Raw genomic sequence first — 6,858 nt, forward strand, 5'->3', positions numbered from 1 at the left:
GCAAATAATACGATGGAAAATAATTATGCACACAATTCACCACATCTGTTGTACCTACGTATCTACACTCTACAGCCACTGAATTCACAAGTCCAGTCTGTGACAGTGACTCAAATTAACTGTCACGGCTTCCGATCTTTTCTTGCATATTTCCACGTGCTTCTTTTGTTTTAAACAAAGATCATTGAACAAAAGCTATCTCATCTATATCTCTATGTAAGATTTACTATTCCTCGCCAACTATGGCAGTGATGTATGACGACATACAGACTTCAATCAAATAACATATATATTCCGGTCAGGACTTGAATCGACTACCGCTTCCTGTTGGACTGTTGGGCAATGTTGGAGCCTTTTTGGATGGAAAAATGATGGCCTTCTTGGTCTGACTTAGGACCGAATTGGACTATTTGAGACGGGAAGTGATTGGCAAGGAGCGATTATAACGAAAGGAAATGACAGTGTGTATTATTATTGTTACTCATTGAGGACTTCTATGTGTCAGAGCACAGAGGCGATTTTATAATGAAAAGTATCAAAACCCTAAAATAATGCAAGTATTATACGAACAAGAGCCAGTTTTTTTACGGTGATTCCAAAACGTATCGTTTTCTAAAAATTTTGTCACTGCCGTTCTTTTAATTAAGAAAAACATTCAAAAACATATTTCGTATTTGAATAAACAAAAAATGTTCCAAAGGAGAGAAAAAGCAACACGAAACCTCAGCTCCCTCAGGAGGCATATCGTCCAATTTCCATACTTATAATCTTCAGCGACAAATAAATTTAAGAAGAAAATATGTAAATGATATTCGAGAAAAAAGAAAAATATCTCTATGGTGTTAAGTAACTGAGGTGTGAATGTTTGAAGAATCTTTCGAATGAATATTTTAGATCTGTGGTTTTTTTCTAATGTATATTTATTATTTATGTTGGGGTTGGCGTGGCTGGGGTTAATATTAATGAATTGAGGGTGTTTCTATTGTAAGTTTTGTAGTAAGTTACCTATCCAAATATTTTAATAAATTATTAAGAACCATATTTTTGGTATCTTAGATATTTTTATACGTCATAATTATAAAGATGTTCTTTAATCTTAAATAAGGATATTACATACGGAACGTAATAACGAGAATAAGTAGGTACCTATGTTAAAATATTTTTTTTGTTGGTGGGTAAATAATTGTTCATTGTTTTACTTCGCGTAGGTGCTTGCCTATATTTTTTGCTTTACGCTAATACATATAAGCTGTCAATTCCAACGAAGTATATTCTGCTATGAAACCATGCAGAAAAAAACAAAAACCCTTGAAATTATATTCATAGTTTGTATTAAACAAATCTCGGGCCATCAGATCTTCTGACGCCGTATCAACGCGATCTGACGTAACAAATGATGGTGTATCCTGAACCGTTATAAACTGGCCCCTAACTATTAACTTCGCCAAGCTCTTATCGTATGTATTTATACGTTCGAAATTAGACCTTCGGAGAGCTACTTAAGGGTGCCTTCATAATGATTGCCTTGGATCAGTTACCACCGTGTAAGAATTTGTCCCTTGCTCGATTCAAATAATAACTCTCGCAATATCATATCTGACGATTTTGTGAGTTGTATTTTAAGTCTTAAATAAAATGTGGTACAATAACTTTAAGAATATGAGTGGTTGCCGAAATGATAAGTTGGTAAAAGTAGATTTTTCCAAGGAATTGGTATTGTATTGATGCTAAAATGGATCGGCTTAAGTTGGAGGGTCAGGATAACTCTTAAACAAGGGCTTTTGACAAACTCTGGCGGGCAAATCTGCCGCCGGCTGTTATGAATTTTTATTCGTAACAGTTTTATGAGGTGATGTGAGTTTTACATTTTATTATGACTATTATGAGGCAAATTTGAGATGTTAATAATTTTATAAACATTTTTTATTGTCCTGACTGAACAATACACCGCTGCGTTGTACAGAAGACGTAGGCACCATTAACCTAATTTAAACTTACTGGCATAAATATCACAATATCACAATGACCATGGTTATATATATTTTCATCACTTCCAATGTAAGCCTTGGCTTAGCAGTCCCTGGCACATCGAGGTCGCATATTTAAGTTTTATGACCATTTTCTCAAGAATGCGTGTCCACCCGCATACTTATATGCGCGATAAAATAAACACACTGATTAATAAGCCGCTCATGCGCAGCTACCGTCCATCCACTTAAAATGGCCGGCGTGTTCTATTTTTGAAATGTGCAGTAACGGTCGCGGAGCGTGATCGCGTTACAATTTGAATTTTGACGTTCTCATTCGGTGAAATTCGTACATCCAGCCAATCAGAGCCAAGGAAACGCTATTTGCATTCGTTTCTCTTTTTTAAATGTATTTAAATACCTGTCGCAATTTTCTTCGCAGGATCAGCTGCTCCGAACGCAGAGTCCTGCTATCTGACAACAGATGGCGCTGGCATCGAGATAGAACACGCTATCGTTTGTTCGACGTAGTTTCATGGGGTGGCCGGAGTTCGATGAAATTGCTAACTTTGCGCAGAGGCAATATCGTAACCAATGAGGTTAATCCGAGGTGCGATTATTGCTAGTTGAAAACTTTACCAATACCCCGCCGTGTGGACGTGAAATACCGTCCGCTATGGCAATTTTTGAATGGCCGTAAAGGCCTCAAAATGACTGAAACACAGCGAGGAGTGAAAACCATTCTTGAAGTAGCTACGCCATACCTTGCATTTATCCCAACTATGAAACAGTTGTTGTGGGTTTGATATTTTCATTATTGCTTAACAACAGGAAATGACATTCAGATTTAAAAAATCCATTATTAATATTTTCACTTCCCATGCTCAAAAAGTGCGCCTTTATGTCGTGCGTAGACGACATAAAATCGCATTTTATGCTCTAGAGCATAAAGTAAAATCATCTATTACGACCCTTATTGACTTAGCAATAAAGTCCAAATTCTGCCATACAAACTGCCAGCCCTGCCGGCGCGCCCCCGACCGGCGCTCTCCCGATCGGCGTGCCCCGCGCCTCCGACCGGCCCAAGAACAATTTTCTTTAGTCTTGAATAAATACGTTAAAATAACCTAAAATATTAGATTTTTTGTATATTTTCCTCGCAATCGAAGTGTAAAGCAGAGTGTACAACAAGGGCATAAATGTCCATTTTTACCCTCGTCTACTATTTTGGTCTGAGCGAAGCGAAAAATTGCCTCGGGTAAAATTAGGTCACTTTATGCCCTTGTTGTACAATCTACTATTTAATACTTGCAGCGTATCTCTCTCGCAATCGTAAGACTATTTATAGGTAGGTAATAAAGTAGGTACCTAGTAAAGTACGAGCGAGATGGACGCGCGAATGATAACAAACAGATCTAATTGAAATAAATTTGTAAGTTTGGATTAATTTTGATTTGTAACGTCCAATCGGCCTCCTCAACTTTATATAAAACTGCACACAAGGTTAATTCGGCTAGCAAATTCCTGATACGAATATATGTAATTATGCACTTTATTTCAAATTTCAGCGTTTTATCGCATAATAAAAATGAGACCCTGTCGTGCTTCAATGGAAATGCAAATGATAATCAACGATTTGTCGCCCCATTGACGGCCTCTGTGTAATAATCATAATACTAGTCAGTATTATCGCCCCGATAAACGAACTATATATATACGTTATCGTTATAAGGTACTAACTAGTATATTACCCATATGAATAAAATACTTTATGGGTTTGATGGGATTAATAAATTGCAGGACGCTACTTATTGTTTGTAATTAATTAATGATGGATATTACGCAGTGTTCTATCATGCTAATTTCTCTATCAAATTATATTTAAAGACAGTGCTCTATCATGTATTTTAGTAGTACCTATACTTTTTGTGATCTTATATTAACTTTAGTACTTGACTCATAATTTTTCATATTTTAGTTTTCAATCGACCGGCCTTATGGTTACCTATACATAAAAAAACCTCCCCAAGAATATACATTAAAACAGCGATGTGCTTAGCTTGGCCACTTTAACTGTCACCGAATATTTGATGCTAACTTTACAGTACATTTTATATCATTTTTCAGTAAGCGAGTCCCTTGATGCCATCCATATGAGCTTTAAGTTTAAACCAACAACGGCCGGTAATAGCCCCGCGCCCTCGGCATCAACAGTGTCCAAGAAAACCATTTTTCACGCAGAGACTTAATTTCTGGAGCCTCGTTTTTCATCCAACCCTACCGCCTGGAGGAAAGCTACAGAACTCGCTATTTTACGTTTTGGCTTTTTAGAATTTTTGAGTTAGAGATTTTTCTGACCTACCTACCTAAGATTATAAAGAGGTATTCTCTTGTAATATTATATGTATTTACTTATAAACGACCTGCTTTGAAAATAGATACATAAGTATTAATACATATTCAATTGTAATTAGTATGTTCATTTATTTGTGTGTAGGTATATAATATTTGTTACTGAGTCATGGATTAAAATTTAAATGTATCTACCCTTAATGGAGTATTTTTTATATGGTAACGAAATTTAATAATGTATCCAATAATTTTTAGCATTTTAAAATTTTATATCTACACTAAGCTTAAGACAACTTTCTTTTATTACAAAAACTGAAATTGCAAAAATTCACGCTTACACCCTTTCTTGCGCCGGTGGAGGTCGCCTTAGTCCGTGCCCCGCATAACATAGCACACAATTTGTTTAGTGACAAAATGTCCCCGCTGTAGCCACCGGCCGGATTCCGACACTAAGTGGAATTTTACTTTACAGTTCTAACTGAATTCCAAGTGTGTTTCCTTTTATCTTTTTACTCTTTACTGGGGCTGATTTAGACGGCGCGCGAACTCGCATGCGATTTTAGTTACATTGCGACCAAAACCCGCAATGTCATTGAAACTCGCATGCGAGTTCTCGCATCGTTTAAATCAGCCCGATTCTGTAATGTAAAGTTAATACACATACCTACTGCCAAAACTGTATAAGTATCACTAGATTACTACACCTTATAAAACAAAGTCACCCGCGGCGTCCGTCTGTGCTGTTTATTGTATGTTCGCGATAAACTCAAAACTAGAAATTGAACGGATTTTCATGCGGTTTTCATCAATAGATTGAATCTAATGACTTGAGGAAGGTTTAAGTGTATAATTTGTTAAGGTTTTGTGTAACCCGTGCGAAGCCGGGGCGGGTCGCTAGCATCAGTATAAATTTTTACCAACAGTAGGTACTTGGTACCTACCATATTATTATATGGTTATATGTTACCACGGTTACTTATATGTAATAAATATACTTGCAAAGTTTCAAAACAATACTGCTATTAGGACTTAGGAGTAGGTTAAAATCAACTTGAAAGATTTTATTACTTACATTGTTTGATACAGTGTGTTGAAAAGTTTTATTTTATTTTAAACGTTATCCCATACTACAGGCAATATTTGTCATCTTGACCTTTGTCTTTCTTACCTGGTCGCCAAATTAAAAAAAAAACTTTAAATGTTTTGAAATACTACACTCGCGATGGTTATCGATGGCAATTTTCACAAATTTATGGCTTAATCCACTGTGTTTTGAGGGATGCGTGAATAGGCGAGCCGATTTGTATGACAAAAAAAGTGTAAATCATTTTACCGTTCGTTTTATTGCCGATTTGTTTTTTAGTTTTGTGATAAATTTTGACACTGTTTTGACAAACCATAATGTTTAAAATTTATAAGGGTTAGATATTCTATTGTCTTGTTTCTGGTTATTAAACCACTTAAGTATTTGCCTTTTAAAGCTAAAATAGTTACCGGCCGTCACCCCTATTAGGTCATACAGTTATTATTACCTACAATTCAATGAGAAATATCAAGTCATTGGGTTATTGTTAAGCCACGTATTCATTATACACATTTTTGTTTATAATCAATATTTTGTAATGAGAAGGCATTTATTTTCTAGGAAACTTTGTTTACCTACGAACACTGTTTATCTCTTTACTACAATTGTTCATACTGAATCCGTGAATTTAGGTACCTACCTTGAATGGAGAAGAAACTTGCGGTGTACGGTAAGAGTCGTATGAGATTGTATTAGTACCTAAGTGAGGATTTAATCTAAAGGACAGAATTATTCAAAGGGTAGAGACAAAAAAGCTAATGGCACTTTACACCTACATTTATTGCCAACCTTTCTAGAAAGTCAACTGAACAAAAAACTTTTATGGCGACCAACAAAAACGAGTGCTAATATTAATAAATTTTATAAAACAAACACACGATTAAGCTATAAAAATGCTACTGTTTTTTGACACCCTTCCCCGAACATATAAAAGCCCACAACTATTTGTTTATATCGCATTAACAACAAAAAAACGTTAATAAAGTAATAAAAACTCGAAAAGGGACTGGCGGGAATAATTTTGCTATTAATATTCAATTTTACCCCAAAACTTTGACTTCAAAGAAAAATCCTAGATGAAGATCTAAAAAGTATCTGCTTACGTAATTTCTCGGTAGACATTCGAAGGGTTAGTGAGAATGTGCGCGCGTGTGCGTGCGGTTTTGATGTGTAAGTGGTGTAATTACAGGAAGGGTAACACTTCAGACAAGGGCGCATTGCGAAAAAATCTAGTTTTCAAGACGAAAGGGGACGGCGTCATAAGTATGACCGCTTCTCAATAAAAATGTGAACCCATTTTCCTCTCCGGATATTAACATTATAGAAAATATTTTTACACAATTTTATGTAAGTACATATATCAACCACCAACTGTGCTTCTTCGTTTTGTTTGATTTTCTTCCATTTATTAATTATTATAAGATTTATAAGAGTTATAGGAGCTTTTAAAGTCTG

At 35.5% G+C, this 6,858-nt stretch overlaps 1 non-coding gene across 1 annotated transcript; it reads left to right on the forward strand.

The window, feature by feature from the left end:
* The first annotated feature begins 2,532 nt into the window (after positions 1–2,532).
* LOC134798693 (U4 spliceosomal RNA) lies at positions 2,533–2,671 on the forward strand. The gene has a single exon (XR_010145252.1). It is a non-coding gene; the product is annotated as a U4 spliceosomal RNA (small nuclear RNA).
* The last annotated feature ends 4,187 nt before the right edge of the window (positions 2,672–6,858 follow it).

Source organism: Cydia splendana, chromosome 1 (assembly GCF_910591565.1).
Source record: "Cydia splendana chromosome 1, ilCydSple1.2, whole genome shotgun sequence".
Classification (NCBI taxonomy): domain Eukaryota; kingdom Metazoa; phylum Arthropoda; class Insecta; order Lepidoptera; family Tortricidae; genus Cydia; species Cydia splendana.